The 15,981-nt window shown below is 44.6% G+C and overlaps 1 long non-coding RNA gene across 1 annotated transcript in view; it reads left to right on the forward strand.

Annotated features, from left to right (window-relative positions):
* The window catches only part of LOC144293477 (uncharacterized), a 32,375-nt gene that overhangs the window by 13,336 nt on the left and 3,058 nt on the right, over nt 1-15,981 (forward strand). Inside the window, exon 2 of the long non-coding RNA XR_013360702.1 lies at nt 7,348-7,566. This is a non-coding gene — a long non-coding RNA (uncharacterized LOC144293477). The remainder of the gene's footprint in view (nt 1-7,347; nt 7,567-15,981) is intronic.

Here is a 15,981-nt window from a genome sequence, read left to right on the forward strand (position 1 = left end):
TTTGATTTTATTTCTGGTGGATTTGTGTGTGCATATGCATGTGTGTGTAGATTCAGAAATCTTTTCTTTTTATAGTTAGACCTATCAGTCTTTTCCTTTGTGAAGGAAAGACTGTCCTTTTTTTAAGGGACCAAGTTTTCTTTCTTTTCTTTTTTTTAGAAGAGTTTATTTATTTATTCATTCATGAGAGACACACAGAGAGAGGCAGAGACACAGGCAGAGGGGCGCCTGATGCCGGACTTGATCTCAGGACTCCGGGATCACACCCTGAGCTGAAGGCAGATGCTCAACCACGAGCCACCCAGGCGTCCCTAAAGGACCAAGTTTTCAACAGAATTAACCCATGAAATTTTTATAATCTGTTCTGGTGCTCTCTCAAACCCCTTGAGCTCCTTGTTTCAAACTCACCAGTGCGGACATTGTATTAGATGAGATACAATTTTGTTTCCATTTCTCCAGTTCAGGCTATTTCCCAGAAGGGGTTCAACCCTTTCACAAACTCACAGATAAGTTACTGCAAGTAAGAACTGGTGATATGCATTCTTTTCCTCAACCACAGGACATGTGTGCCTCCCTTCATGAAAAGCCATAATGGGAATTAGAAAGGACTAGTTTGTTTAGATTCTTTGCACAGTGAATCATCACTGCCCCATTGATAAGCTTTATAATTGCCCTGATGTGTTCTCAGGAAAACTGTGCCATCAACCCCAGGTCCTAATTACTACACAGAGCAAGAAATGCCATGGCGTGTCATAGCTCCCCTGAAGCAAGCAGCTTTCCATGGAATGGATGTCCCTGTGCTTCGTGGCAGCACTACCACTCTGATGAGGAGGGCACTAGAGGCAAATGCACATCTTGTTCTAGGTGCGACAGTTGTGGGTGAGCTTGTATCTGGGCTTCTCTGCTGGCATGCTGGGCTGAACCACATGTGTGCCTCAATCCCTTCTTCATCTTTCAAGTTAGACCTGTGCATCCTGCTTGCTCCTTGGCCCTCTCCCGGGCCTGTTTGGCCCTCTCGGTGTTTATTCTAGGGAGCAGGGAGAGAAGAATCTCCTCTTCCACTTACAGACCTCATGGAAATCCACTTGGTCATCCTCAAGCCCACTCCCCTTTCACCCCAAGTCCTTCCTGCAGGGTGATGGAGGGGGGTGCTCAAGGGGTTCGAGGGGTTGAGTGTAAGACCAATGATCACCACCATCCTGATGATGAGATACGGTGACCCACCTCCATCCTCAACTGTCAGAGCTTTTCCTCTGCTGCTTAGCAGTGGGGACGCCTGGGGCCCAGAGGCAGTCTCAGGATACTGAACCCCACCAACTGACAGCTTCTCAAGATAACCCTCAAGAATACCTCAAGAGTCATGGTGGGAGCCTGGGGATGCAGACCAAGGTCCTATATCAGCAGGCCTTTGCTCTCTAGCTTTGCCAAGGAATTATTAATGCATAATATGTGCAATAAGTGTAGAGTAACTTGCTCTATCAGCAGGGAAATCAGGTTTATGGTGCCACTCTGGGAGCCAGACTAGGGATCTGAAAATAGTTTTTACTATGGAATGACCCTAGAATGGATTTGAGCAGCCTTCCCCAGAGGCTATACTTTTATGTGAGGTACATCAGGGGTCCCCTCCATTTGGGAAAGGCACACTAATTTTCCTGATGCCTCATTAGTGCCCTTTGGTCTCTCCCTATTCTCTTATCTAGTATCACAAAAGCCAAAGAACTAATTTGGCTGTAACACAACCCTCCTCAGAGTGCTGGAGAGGGAGAGAAACCAAATGTGAGCACAGCCCAAACCCTCTTTAGTGGGCAAGGCTCATTTGTAAATAATTTTAGTCTTGTTACCCATTCACTAATCATATATCCTTCCCGGTGGGTATTGGCAGCATGTCAGATGGAGCTCACTTATGAAAAGATGCCACAGTTTCCAAACCCATTCTGGCTTCTCGAGAATCTGTGCATTGGGGAAACCAGCTATACTAAAGGAACTATAGGCCCGTTTTTCTTTTTTCTTCTCCCTTTGAGGGCTGGGGTGGAGAGTGGTAGAGCAGAACAATATCTATGCACTTATTAATTCAGGAAACATTTCCTGAGCTTTCCTCTGTGGCAGGCGCTACCAGAGGAGCAGGAGAGAGAAATCCCAGACACGTGATGAGTCCCCATTTTGCAAAGGCATTTCTCAGAGTTGCTAATGACATCTGCAGGGGGCTGAATGGTGGCCCCCAAAGATATTGGGTGCTAATCCCTGAAACCTACGAATGTAGAATGTACTGCCTACCGTAGTGAGTGGTCAAGTCTTACAGATGTGATTGAGTTAAGCATCTTGAGTTGGAGAGATTATCCTGGATTATCCAGTGGGCCCGAAATGCCATCACCTGTCTTCTTTTAAGAGGGCGATTTTACAAGGACACCAAAAGGGGAGAAAGGGATGTAAAGATGGAGCAGATAGAGATTGGGCCTTGAAGATCGGGGTGATGCAGCCCCAAGCCAGGGAACACCAACAGCCACCCGAAGCTAGAAGAGGCAAGCAACAGATTGTCTCCGAGAGCCCCCAGAGGAAGCACTGCCTTTTTAACATCTTAATTTTGGACTTCTGGCCTCTGGAATTATGAGAGAATACATTGTGGTATTTTAAAGCGCCCCCCCCCCAACTTGTTGGGGTAATTGGTAATTTGTTACAGCAGCCCCAGGAAACTAATAAAACATCCTCACAGATAAAATGAGGACAAGGGTCTAGAGAACAGTTTTCAGGCAAGTGGAGTCACAGGTGTCTATCTGACCCAAGTCTGTTTATTCATCCTCTTGGCAAATATTTATTGAGTAAGTACCGTGTCCCAGGTACAGGAGATAGAGCCAAATAAGGCTGACAATGTCCCCACTGACTTGAGGGTAGAGGGAGAGAGCAGGTTATAAAGAGGTAAATAAGAAATATGATCCAGGTCACTTTCGCTATTGCTAAGTGCTTTAAAGAAAACAAAACAAGGTAATGCGGAGTTGGTGGGGGGAGGTATTTTAGATTGGGCAGTAGGAGGACCTTTCTGATGAGATAACCTTAGAGCCGAGCCCTGAATATCCAGAAGGAGTTACCATCTGGACAAAGCTTTCCAAGTGGAAAGAGTTGCAAGTGCAATGGCCCTGAGGTCAGAATGAGTTCAATGTGCTTGGGCTTAATTGTGCACAGAAAGACCAGGCTCTTCCAAGTCAACGTGGAGAGCCACCTCTCACAGAGGGCTGCCAGGTTCTGTTGGGGGCTCTGTCCTTGTAATTTTCTTTGTTTATAACTAAATTAGAAGTAAACATGTAAGTCATCTAAATCAAGCGTAGGTCACATAAAGCTAGTAGGACTTATAGTTCGTTAGATGTCAGGGTTTGGGCTTTAAAATACCTCGACAGATGTGAACAAAACTCTAAAGATAAAATTTGACAGGTACAAAAATATAAAATTATTTGCCTAAATCAGTACTGGTGTGAAGGCCCTAAATCTCAATATCCACAAACAACTTGATAGGCCAGCTAGAAAAGGGGGAGAGACTTCTACGACTTTCTACAGCATGGAGTACAGCTCGAGAGGGGAGGCAGCCATCGGTCTGTTTCTGGAGTGTTGACTGGGTGCCACATTTTACGGGGCCACAGAATCAGTTCGTTCATTCATTCATTTACTCATTCAGTGGATGAATGTTTGGTGAACACCTGTGTTCCTGGCTAGGCTGTGTGGAAACAACATCGAATGGGGTGAAAGCATTTGCTGACCTCAGAGTGCTCGCATTCTAGGGAGAAGAGAGACACAGTAGATCTAATTATGTAACTGTTATCTTTTTTTTCTCCGTATTCAATTTTTTTTCAGATTATAAACTGTGGTAATAAAATAGCAAAATCAAACATCACTGAAAGGGGAAGGAAAGGAAAGGAAAGGGAAGGAAATATTAACTCATCCTCCTGTTAACTCATCCTCTTTTACCAGAGACAGCCACTGTCAATAGATTCGTGCATTTCTCCAAATTTTAAAAATACAGCTGTCAGAGCGGCTGCACCAGTTTGCATTCCCACCAACGGTGTAAGAGGGTTCCCCTTTCTCTGCATCCTCACCAACACCTGTTGTTTCCTGACTTGTTAATTTTAGCCTCCGAAACTAATAATACACTATACGTTAATTAAATTGAATTTAAATTTAAAAATACAGTTGTCACACACATATTTTAAAAATATGAAAATGGAATCATACTCTTTTTAATTTTTTTTTCACCTTGATAGACCTCCTGATATCCCTCCACATGAATACAAAGGGATCTACCCAGTGCTTTTAAATGGCCAAGTAATACTCTATTTCATGAATGTACCACAGTTTAGTGTCTTTTTGATATGTGACCCATTTCCACTTTTCACTGTTATGAACAATGTTACCACAGAACTTGTTCTGCATAACCTTTTGCATCAACTGGCAAGAGTATTTCTTTCTAAAGGATACATTTGCGGAGGTGAAAATGCCGGGTCAAAGGGTCTGAAACATTTAAATGACAGTTGTTGCCATATTTCCTACCATTCAAATGGACCGTGAATGGGAGTGCAAATCAGAGTGCATGTTTTCTTGCAGCCCCAACACAGGATTTTATCAATAATCATAATCTTTGCCTGTCTGACAGGCTGAAGACAATGCTATCTTGTTTGCACCAACCATGTCTGGCCTACAACTGAGATAACGGTATGCAGGGATGTGCAGGTCACAACCGCTGGGGCCTGAAATTGACCAGGTGGGGTGTGGTGAAAGGTGACAAAGTGCAAGTGCAAAGGCCCTGTGGGGAGGGTGTGCCTGGCCCGTCAATAGGACTGGAGGGGTTCCCAGGGGAGCAAAGAGCAGGGAGCAAGGGAAAGAGTGAAGAGGAAGCAAGAGCCAAACCTTGCAGGGCCTTGAGGTTCAGCTTATGGGTTTTGGTTCTTATGCCAAGAGAAACAGAAGCCAATGGAAAGTCTTGAACAATCTGACATGACTGGACTGGCATTTTGCATAGATCCCTCTGGCTGCTGTGTGGAGAACAGATTAGGAAGTGAACAGAGAGTGCAAGTGAAGAGAACATGAGGTAGCTCTTTGGCTTCCAGGTAGGAGATGGTGGAGGGCTGCCCTGGGATGGAACTGGGGTTGGGGTGGAGGCCCGAGTGGGTCTACCCTGGAAAGAGTGGGCAGACTTACTAGTGACTTAGACCGGATAGGATTTGATAGGAAGTGATGGGAATTGAGGCTCGCGTTGCCTCAGGTGGGGAGTGTGGCATCCTGGAAGACTCCCCGGCCAGTTGGACAGGCTGCTTGAGAGTTATCGTTAGGATAATGTCGAAGGAACAGGCAAGGATTAGCCTGAAAGGTGAAAATCCAGAGGAGAAAGCTGCTTTGAGGAGCAGTCTGTCTGCTGAGTTGCTCTTCCGGCCGCGGCTCCCCCTGAGGCGGGCTGACCCTGTGATTCCGCCATGTTGGCCTGGGAGAGTGCCAGAGCCACGGCCGTGATGTGGTCTGGCGTGAAGCCCGTGTGACGGGGCGGTGTCAAATGGAGCTGACGACCTCCTCTGGGGAGTCTGAAGGACCCAAGCGAGTGAGAACATCTGGAATTAGGGATTGGGAAGGCCACACAAGGAGAGGGCAGAAAGTGGAAGTCGTGAGGCAGGAAGAAGGAGCTGGAGCAGAAGTGGCGCGAGGACCTCAGAGCACTGGAAGGGACTGATGGGCCTGGCCTGCATGTGGCCAGCGGGCAGATCCAGGCTTGCTTTCCTAGCTGTGAGGCTAATTAGCAAGGTGACCCCGAACAAGTCAGTGACCTTCTCGAAGGCTCTGTTGTGTCTCCTCAACTATGAAATAGATGCCATAATATCTTTACCTTCACCTTGTAAGGATTAAAGAGACACACAAGAGAGTGAAAGAAGGTATCTGCAACATGGAACACCACACCAGAGAACCAGGATCTAGAATTGGGAAAAAATCTACAAATCAATAAGAAAAAAGACTGCCAGCCCCATGGACAAACAAGCAAAAGGCTTGAACAAGAGGATTGAGCATGACTCAAAAACATGGAAATACAATCAACCTCATTAATGAGGGAAATACGTTGAGGTTCCTTATGCAACAACAACAGATGAATCCCATAAATGCAATGTTGAGCAAAAGTCGTAAGATTGAGATGAACGTATGAAGTAGGAGTCAATGTATTTAAAGCTTTAAAAACCTAGGCGTTAAAACTATAATTAAATACTACACATGCATATCAGATTGGCAAGATTTGAAAAATCTGTTAATACCAAGTGTTGATGAAGAGCATGTGGAGAACCAGAAACCTCATTGCCGCTGGTGGGAATGTAGATTAGTATAACCATTTTGGAAAACACTTCAGCATTCTCTAGTAACCTGAAGACATGCACATTGCACAACCCAGTCATTCTATTCTTGGATATACACCTCTAAAAAGAACTTCTCATATACCACAGAATATATATACGAGCTTGTCTATGACTTTGTTCATAGCCTCATGCTGGAAACAACGCAAAGATCCGTCGACTGTAGGATGAATAGCTGGATTGTGATACAGTCACATGATGGAGTACTATACGGCACCAAAAAAATGAATGAGCTATGCTGTGGGGAACAACATGAATGAATCTTACAAACACAATATTGAATGAAAGAAGTAATAATACTATGTGACTTTATTTTAAAATTTAATAATTGGCAGCACTAAACTATATATGATGGAGTTTATATTGTGTAGCATATATTGTTGAGCAAACTCTAAAGAAAATTAAGGGAGTGATGATTATGAAAGTCGAAAGACTAGTTGCTTCTGGGGAGAGGAGGTTTCTGGGACAGACAGGAATACTTGGGGCAGGGGGATCCTACGGTGCTTGAAGTTATTCTACTTCTTGACCGAGGAGCTAGTGTTTGCTTTGGGATTGTTCATTATACTGTACATTTGTTTTGAACACTTTAATCTAAGAGTATTTTATTTCACAATTTAAACAGGTTTAAAAAAAAGATAGCTAACACTTGTAAAATGCTTGGCCCGGTGCCTGGCCCATATTAAGAGCTCAACAGATGGCAATTTTATTTACTGTTATAACCCAGTTGTTAGAGCCGCATTGTATCCTAAGCAACCTTCCAGCTCCTGGATTGAGCGCTAGTCTCCAGGACGCCTGGCTTTGAGGTGGAGATTCTGGACTCCTCTATCTCCCAGGGTGGCCTCCAGATAAATCTCGTTGCTTAAGACAGCACTTCTCAATTGACGCGTGGTGGTTTACTGCATTGCCTCAAACATTACCAAAGTGTGCTGCCAAATTTTGGCAAGATGTAAAACTTTTTTTTTTTTTTTTTTTTTAGTGTCTCTGTTGCTATGCAATTCCAGAAAATGAGATTGCTGAATTGAGCACCACGTGATGTGGTGTACAGCCAGAGCCCAGCCTGCTGCTGGTCAGAGCTCAGAGGTCAAAGGTGGAACCTGACAGCAAGCTGGTGCCAGAGAAATGAGGACACGTGAGAACTTGGCCTGCTGCGAATCCATCAGGGAAGAAGAGCCACACCCAAACAGTGCTGATTCAGGTGAATCCCAGGATAACGGTGCCATGAAACCCTTCAAGTGTGGGGCCCTCACATCTAGTATTCCACAGAAAAGTTGATAGTCACTGATTGAAGGAAATCTGAGAATGTCTCTGTTCCTTACAAGCCTAACAAATGGAGCCGCCATTCCATAATTATGGGAGGGGTTATTGTGTCTAATAGCTAATTAGAAGAACAGCTAATAAATTATGGGGTGCTAGTCATACACCAGGCATGGTGCTAACATTTCAGCAATTCGGTAACTTGCTGAAGCTCACACAGCTGTTAAGGGCTGGAGTCAGGAAGAAGGGTCATTCTTAATCTCTCGTTCTAGAAAGAAGGCATTAACCCAATGGTTAATAGTTAAATGGGGGTAGGTTTTGCTATCCAGAAGCGAAAATGTCCTAACAGTGAAATGGGAAATTTTTTTTTTAAGATTTATTTATTTATTTATTTATGATAGACATAGAGAGAGAGAGGCAGAGACACAGGAGGAGGGAAAAGCGGCTCCATGCTGGGAGCCTGATGTGGGACTCGATCCCGAGACTCCAGGATCACACCCTGGGCCAAAGGCAGGTGCTAAACCGCTGAGCCACCCAGGGATCCCCTGAAATGGGGAATTTTAGGGCACAACAAATTCTCTCTCTCTAAGCAGATGCAGCATGATGGCTTCTCAAATATGTTTCAGAAAAGAGATCTGCATTGGGTGGCAGGTTGGACTAAATGCCTTTCAAGGTCCTTTCAAAGGAGCCATAATTGTAAGTTTGGGTCTCAGTAGAGCTTCCCGTAGGGGGCTGCGCTATATGCTTATCTTCGTTTAAAATGTGAACCTGGCAAGTTCAGTGCATACCCTGATGCATAAGCCATTTGAGTGCACTTTCATATGGATGTTCATGAACTTCCTCAGAACTGTTAAGGCCCGGGAAAATTATTTTCCCTATGGGGTTGTTTCCTTTTAGTCTTTTAGCTGACAGTAGTTGTAAAGAGGCTTTCTGACCGGCAACGAACTAGCTTTCTTAGCTTTAGAAGAGAAAGAATTTGCATTCACTGTTATCCCACAATTATTTCTTTAATTTCAGACCAGAGGTGCTGATCTTTTCATATGGACTTTCCTGCCGTACCTCTTATGATCGGCGTGTGTAGTGTGAGGACTACATGTGTAGCATTAGCAATGGCGTTGGATAGCATTAAGGCTGTTTAGAACCTGCCCTTTAGAACTGAAATGATATGTCTGGCTTTGTTTCCAGGGTTACAGAAACTTCTTTGGTCTATTTCCATGACTGTGTCCAGTGGAAATGCATTACTTTCTGCTTTTCAGGCTGTGCCACCACCCTCCAGGATAATGGAGGCATACAGTGGCATCTCCAGTTGGGAGTTGGCTTTGGTTGAGCCTTTGCTTAACCTGGCAAAACCAGCTTTATTTTCTAAAGCAGTTTCAGGTTCACAGAAAATTTAGTAGAAAGTACAGAGTTCTCAGGTATCCCCTGTCCCCATACATGCATGGCCTGTCCCATTGCCAACATCCCCTACCAGAGTGGTACATTTGTTACGATTCAGGAACCCATGCCAACACATTATTGTCATCCGAAGTCCATAGTTTAGGAGCTCCTGGGTGGCCCAGTCGGTTAACTGTTTGACTTTGGCTCAGATCATGATGTCAAGGTCCTGGGATCCAGCCCTGTGTTGGGCTCTCTGCTCAGTGGGGAGGCTGCTTCTCTTTCTCCCCTTGCCCCTCCCACTCTTGCTCTCTCTCTCTCTCTAATAAATAAATAAAATATCTAAAAAACCCAAAGTCCATAGTTTATGGTTCACTTTTGGTGTTATACATTCTATGGGTTTGGATGAAGGTATAGTGAAATGTAGCCACTGTTATAGTGTCATACAGAATAATTTCATTCGCCTAAAAATCTTCTGTGATTTTAGCCTCTGCCTGTCCATCCCCCTTCTCCCCAACCCCTGACAACCACAAGTCTTTTACTGTCTCTGTAGTTTTGCCTTTTCCACAGTTGGGATCACATGGTACGTAGCCTTTCCAGGTTGCCTTCTTTCACTTAGTAATAAGTTATTATTAGTTATAGTTCTTCCTCTTAATAACTCATTCCTCCTTAGCGCTGAATAATACTCTGTTGTCTGGATGGATCACAGTTTATTATTTATCCATTCATCTACTAAAGAACATTTTGGTTGCTTCCGAGTTTTCGCAATTGTAAGTAAAGCTGCTCTAAGCATCCAAGCATCCATGTGCAGGTTTCTATAGAAATGATTTTTTTTAAAAGATTTTATTTATTTATTTGAGAGAGAGAGAAAGCATAAGCTGAGGGGAGGGGCAGAGGAGAGGCAGCAGCAGACTCCCCACTGAACAGGGAGGGGACTCTATCCCAAGATCCTGAGATCATGACCTGAGCCAAGGGCAGATACTTTTTTTTTTTTAATTTTTATTTATTTATGATAGTCACAGAGAGAGACAGAGAGAGAGAGAGAGGCAGAGACACAGGCAGAGGGAGAAGCAGGCTCCATGCACCGGGAGCCCGATGTGGGATTCGATCCCGGGTCTCCAGGATCGCGCCCTGGGCCAAAGGCAGGCGCCAAACCGCTGCGCCACCCAGGGATCCCCCAAGGGCAGATACTTAACCAGCTGAGCCACCCAGGCATCCCTACAAATGAGTTTTTAATTCATTTGGGGAAATACCAAAGAGCATGAATGCTGTATATATGGAAAGAGTGTATTTCATTTTTAAAGAAACTGTCATGTTTCTTCCAAAGTGCCTGTATCATTTTGCATTCCCATCAGCAATGAATGAGAGTTGCTGTTGCCCCCCATCCTCACCAGGATTTGGTGATGTCATGTTATGGATTTGGTGATTCTAATAGGTATGTAGTAGTTTCTTATTATTGTTTTAATTTGCAATTCCCTCATGACAGAAGATGCTGAGAACCTTTCATGGGCTTATTTGCCACCTCTATAATTTCTTCAGTGAGAGGTCTATTCCTATCTTTTGCCCATTTAAAAAATCGGGTTGTTTGATTTCTGATTGTTGAATTTTAGGAGTTCTTTGTATATTTTGGTTAGCGTTTTTTTTTTTTTAATCAGATATCTGTTTTGCAAGTATTTTCTCCCAGACTGTGGCTTGTCTTCTCATGCTCTTGAACATACACTATTCTAACAATGCTCTGCTAGATGTTGTATGAACATATAAAATATATTTTAGACCGAATTTCATGCTTTTAAGTTGCTTATTGGGAAGTACCTATTTCTTGGATACAGAAGGATCCCCATTGCTTCTTTTATTGGTTACTAGTGAAGTTCTTAAGTGGATTGTGGGAGTGGGAGACACTCCAGAGAATCAGTAAATTTGGGAAACTTGCTTGGACATTATTGTATGTACTGAGAGTTCCATAGTAAATTATACTACGGTGGCTTATGTATAGAAAAACTTGAGACTCTGACTTGTCTGGGCAGACAAAATGTTATTAGCATTCTAAGAAATGTCAGTGACTGATATTTATATATTCCTATACAGTCTCCTTTGACTGATATTACCTCACTGATGATTGCCCAGTGACTTATGCAAGGAAGAAACATGGCAGTGGGGCCTAGGGGTAGACATTTTATTCTATTTATTTGGCCTTTTTAAAAATTTTAATTATTTGAAAATATTTAACAGAAGGGGATTATTTCCACATAGTATAGAGTCACAGGTAGTACCCCTCATATGACTTCACATTTGGAGCGGACGTTTGCTTATACTGAATCACATAATGTCAGCAAATGAATGACATGCTTTAACTTCAATAAATATCGTACAAAACTCTTCAGTGTTCCCATTCATAGGCAAACCCCAACCAACCTAACAAACAAAACAAAACAGGGCAGCCAAACCCTGTGTGACCTGCATGTTGGGTATTGCTCAGTCTGGATGCACTATATCAGCACTAATTAACTGGTGCCAAGGCCATTTTGGAGCATAATGTTCAACTCTAAATCTTAAACGAAAAGGAGATTCAAACATTTAGCAGAGGAGTAGAACAAACACTTAGGGAGGCTGAGTAATTTGTTAAGGCAGACAACGAGCTGGATCCAACATCCAGGACAGATGCTCCCAACAATTGGTCTGGTCCCAAAGAGGAAGAAATAGTCCAGGTGTCCAAATGTGCCATTCCTCGGAGAAAGCCACAGAGTGAGAGAGGGCAAGACGAGGCAAGAAAGGGAGGGGACAGTTGTATCTCTGACCAGGAAGATATGCTGGGTCACCCAACTGCAGGTCCCTCTTCTTGGTCTGATACAAGTGTTCTTCAAAACTGCCTGAGCTGGAAGGTTCCCAAAGGCAAAGATTAAAAGACAGGAGCTACAGAACACTAGGACATGTGGCATCTGTGGCCAGGGCTCAGTGCAGTGCAAAGTTTGGGGATGTGGGATCTCCATAGGCTGGGCTCCCAGTCTCTGCTGTGTCCTTATTAGTAACATGACCTTGGGCAACTTATTTAAATCTCCAGGCCTCGATTTCACCATCTGTAAAACCGGAATAATAATTTCTTTCACTCAGTACCATTGCAGGGATGAACAATAATTTACATCAAATACCTGGCCCATAGCAGGGGCTCGATAAATGTGAGGTGACTGAAAAAAAATCATCCAGGCCTTATTCATGTGTTTAATGAGTTCACTGTAAGGAAAACCCAGATGTGCTTTAAATTAACTTCTGCTTGTACTGTTTCCTTTGGAAATGAAATACTGTGTACTAATGTATTATCTCCTTAAGAATATTGGTAAGTATGCAGCTACTAAGATGCTTTTGCTTGCAAGTAGCAAAACCCTCAATTTAAATAAGCTTTAAAAAATAAAGCAATTGTATTTGTTCATGTAACTGCAAAGTCTCATGATAAATATCAAATTTGGGAGAAGCTTGATCCAGCAGCTCCATGATGTACTGAAAGATCTAGTTTCTTTTGTTTCTGCTCTGCTGCATGGTATCAGCTTTTTCCCAAGTCTGCCTTCCTTTGCAGCTACAAGATGGTTGTCAGCAGAAATCTGGGTCCATCCATCAGAATTGAGTTTACTCTGTGTGATGGAAACTCCACTATAACAGTGGCTGTATCAAGATAGATGGGTATTTCTCCTCCGTGCAAGAGAAATCCAGAGACAGGCAGTCCAGGGCTGGTATGGTGGCTCCATCATGGGCCCAGATGTCCAACTTGGAGTTCCATATCTTAGGGCATATCTCTTAGTTCCATATCTCAAGGTCACCTCAAGGTCCAAAATGACTGCTGGAACTCTCATCATTACCTCTGAATTCTAAGCAAGAAGAAGGAACATGAGAAAGTCTTGGCACCTCACTTGTAAGGAGACTCATTGCAAGTACCATACAACCCTTTTGCTTACATTCCTTTGGCTGGGATCACAGTCACATAGGGCAGCTGCAAGGGAGACTGGGAAACAAAATCTTGTGCTGGACCCAAGTGTGCCTAGTCAGAAATTGAATCATTCTTATCCAAAAAGAATGGGAGAATGGCTATTTGAAAGCAACCATTAGGGCCACATGCTTCCTTATTCAGCCCCAGTGGATGCAGTTATTATTTGGGGGGCAGGGAGGGGAGCTTTCATAAAAGGGAATATATTTTTTTTTCTCAGAAGACCCCAGGAAATGTACCTCCTACCTCACTGGCTCAAAGTGAGTCTTCCACCCACCCCTGCACCACTCACTGCTGGGGAGCATGTGTGGGAGATGGTCAGTGCTCACCAGTGGAGCACATTAGTGCCTTCTCCTGGAGCTGAGGGTGGGGCGAGCTTCCCCAGCCATGACCCCTGCCCCCAGGAGACTCAAGGACCCATCAGGAAAGAGGAAAGGGAGCAAGAGTGTCGCTACCAAGTTTTCCTCCCCTCTGCACCGGCTCCCCAGCCTTCTTTTCACCACACTATCTAGACTTTTGATAAAAGGCATGAATTTCAGGTTCCTCTTTATCTTTGTGGATCTCTTGTGAATCTTCTCCGATCTACCCTGACTCACATGGGGCACAATGATGCTCAGGCAAATCTCCAAGCCTCTCTAAACCTCAGTTTCTCCACCTATAAAGTGACGAGGATCACAGCACCTATCTTCAAAGATCAAATGAGAGGATGCATGTAAGCTTGGTGCTTAGTGAGCATTTTAAAAAGGTGAAATAACAAACATGATAATAACGTCCTGATTCTTGGATCCTTTTTTCCTGTATTTTTCTCCATCATGCTGGTTTCTTTGCCTGAAGCCTTAAAACTCTCTCTCGCTCTCTCTTTTTTTTGCTCTACTACAGCTTCTGTTTCCGTCAATGCCTTTCTCTCCTTAGAAATTCTTCTCAGCTACAGCCCTGTGTCTATTTCTGACCTCATCTCTAATTTGCCAAGGTAGCTTTCGGTGCCTGGAGGTATGACAATAAGAGAAAATGATTCGGGAGTACAGAGAGGGGAGCAGGAGTGGTGAGGAGCAGGTGGTGGGAAGGCTGGTAGGGACCCACCTGGGCTGCAGCCTCACCCCTGCTTAACCAGATGGTGGCTTCTTCTTCCCAGGCTGGGTTATTTGGAAAAGGAAGAAGAGCATGTTCTATTTGCTCATGTGGATTTACATAAGAAACACATCCCCAGTCTTCAGGCTGTGGAGCTCATTTGTCCACATACCAGAGCTCGTTTGTCGACACACCGCTTAAGTGCTGAGCTTGTGGGTTTATTTAGTTTGGAAATTCAAAGGTCGAGGCTCTCTCTTGTCCAGAGAAAGCCTGCACCAGGTGCATCTAAGATGGGTTGTCCTCACCTTCTTGCCTCCTTCCAGCCTTCTCTCCTGGCTTTGCCAAGGCCAGAGGCTTGGGAGGATTCACGCTCAAGTGTCCCATACAGACACTTGCTCACGAATTCCTGCCCTGGTCCACACTGGAGGAGACCAGAGTTACCGGGATAGCTGCTTGCTGTTCAGTCTTCGTGACCAGGGAGGGGTGAGAGCTAGCAGCCGTTGCCACTTGAAGCACTTTGCAGGTATAACAATAGCGATCCTAACAGCTGACAGCTAATATGCTGCTTACTATGTGCCAAGCGTAGTTTAAATGATTCCATTGTATATTAATTTATGTTTTTTTCTCCTCTGAAGGAGTAGCTACCAGCATCCTTATTCTATAGACAAAGACCTAGGCTCAAAAAGGTTAGAAAACTTGCTCAGGGTCATTCAGCTGGTATCAGAGCCTGGATTCGAAGATGACTGGGCTCTGGGTTCTTAGCTAGTATACTACACCTCCTCCTCGTGAAGAGGTTTTAGGATTATTATCATACCCATTTTATAGATAAGGAAACTGAGGCACAGTGAAAAGTAGTAGTCCTGGATTCAGATCTGAGTCAGAGACTCTAAAGCCTGGGTCTTATCTGCCTCCTCCAGAAGGGGCTTGGGGATGACAATGATGATGATGATGATGATGATGATGATGATGATGAGTTATTATCCCCAGGCAGAGAATGACACCTCGTAAGGAAAACGAGGGGCAGAGTCATAAAATGAAGCGGACACGAGGCCCATGCCGAATACCTACTGCAAAGTTGTACTTGCTTTCTCAGGGCCAGTGTGAGGCCAGAGACCTGATTTTAGATCATTCATGGTGCTCATAAGTTGGAAAGAGTGCTCAGACTAGGGTGGAAAGAAAGATCTCTAGAACCCTTCGAAGGAGGACGCTGCAACAGCATTATAAACTGTGTCCTCAGCTTCTTTAGTGTAGACACAGTAACAGGTGCCACTGGCTGTCCCTTCGCGGGGGTTAATGGCAACAAGCCACAGCATAATCCAATAGAAAGCATTGCACTGAGAGTCCTTGGCTGTCCTGGCTTAACCAGGTGTGGTGATCGCTGCTGCTTGCTGAGCGCTACTAGGGGCCCGGGAGAGCGCTGAGCCCTCCGCCTGGATCATCTCACTCAAGTCTCACACAACCATGTGAGGCTGGTAACACAATAGCCCTGTTTTGCAAGTGGGTAAACCAAGGCCCAGGAAAAAATGTTGAGAACTACCCAGGGTCACGGAGCTCAGGATACCTAGCCAGGCTTCACACCTCAGCAGGCAGGCTCCAGGGCCCAAGTCCCCTACCTCTCGCTCTGGGAAACTGGTCAGACTCAACATCCTAGTCAACTGAGCCTTTGACGAATCTGGGGCAGCAGTGAGTTCAAGAGAATGTCTACATCTTGAGAAGTTGCTGAGGAGCAGACATTGCATGGGTTCAGTTTGTGTGGTGTGGTGCGGTTTCTCCCTCAGCCAAGATGGGATAGAACCAGCAGATAATGGAAGGACTTGACCTGAAGGTACTCGTGACCTTGGCTCAGAAAAGGGAAGTGTGTACGGCAGAGTAGATCCAAGATCCACCATAGACAGGGATCTCCAAGGGCACCTGGGTGGCTCAGTCGATTGCGTGTCCGAC

Source organism: Canis aureus, chromosome 21 (assembly GCF_053574225.1).
Source record: "Canis aureus isolate CA01 chromosome 21, VMU_Caureus_v.1.0, whole genome shotgun sequence".
Lineage (NCBI taxonomy): Eukaryota > Metazoa > Chordata > Mammalia > Carnivora > Canidae > Canis > Canis aureus.